This window comes from Rhagoletis pomonella, unplaced genomic scaffold, assembly GCF_013731165.1.
Source record: "Rhagoletis pomonella isolate Grant_MI unplaced genomic scaffold, Rhpom_1.0 Rhpom_scaffold_00012, whole genome shotgun sequence".
NCBI lineage: Eukaryota > Metazoa > Arthropoda > Insecta > Diptera > Tephritidae > Rhagoletis > Rhagoletis pomonella.
In genome coordinates, this window is record NW_023458566.1 from 14,369,810 (window position 1) to 14,370,874 (window position 1,065).

Here is a 1,065-nt window from a genome sequence, read left to right on the forward strand (position 1 = left end):
ATTAAGATAAACCATAATTACGATTTCATCTATGCCGTAAAATGGCCAATATTGCTTCTCCCCCGATAAGTCTGCCCACTTCTTATTAACAGATAGAACCGGCTTCTTTGATCCGAAGATCAAAATTCATTATAACTACGTGGTGCTGTCCGCCGCAGTTGATATCTCAAAAATCTACACACTCGCATAGAGTTTGTCTGCCCGCCCATCGATGGCGAAACCTTTAGTTTAGCTAAGAAGTGCTCTTCTACGTAGCATATGCATATCTCGAGCCTTCATCGGAACTGATACCAGCATGGGCTTCGATTCTACTCTAACCCTTTCAGTACCATAAACCTATATTCGAACAATTCAAAGAATTGTAAATTGTGACTGATTGACGGCTAAATAAAGAAAAGCTGGAGTGAAAAAGTTAGAAAAACAAATTCCAATGTAAAAATAAAGTAATTTTTCCTATAAAGTTTTTATTAATGTTTTTTCCATAAAAATTGATTTTTGTTCAAAATATTTTTTTGTAATATCTTTTTAAATATGGTAAAAATATCTAAATAAAAAGTAGGCAATTTTATTTTTTACCTTCCTTTTATTAGCTCGGGATGTAACTATGTAATATTGATGCGCCTAAAAGATGCAGCGATTTCCATTTCTAAAAAAATGTCAGTCTTTTGTTTTTCAAAATTAATGGTTTTTCAAAGCCAAATATTACTATTATTTAATTTAATTAAAAAAATATATACATACATGTATTTTTTCTTTCTTTCAAAACTATTTACTCCACCATAATTTTTTTTGAGTTTTTCTAATGTTTGGCAAGTTATAACATTAGTTAAATAATTTTCTATTTCTAAAATCCTTTAAACCATTTTTTTTTTCTAAAAAAATGTTAATATCCATTCTAAATAAAATTATTTTGATAATTATTTTTAGCAAAAAAAAAAAAAAATACAAATACACAAAACAATTATTTTTAAATTTTAAATAGTTTTTTCTATTTTTGGGGAGAATCATTTTTTGCCAGTAGTTAAACGAGTTAAGAATGTCGTTTAACACAACGCAAGAATGCAC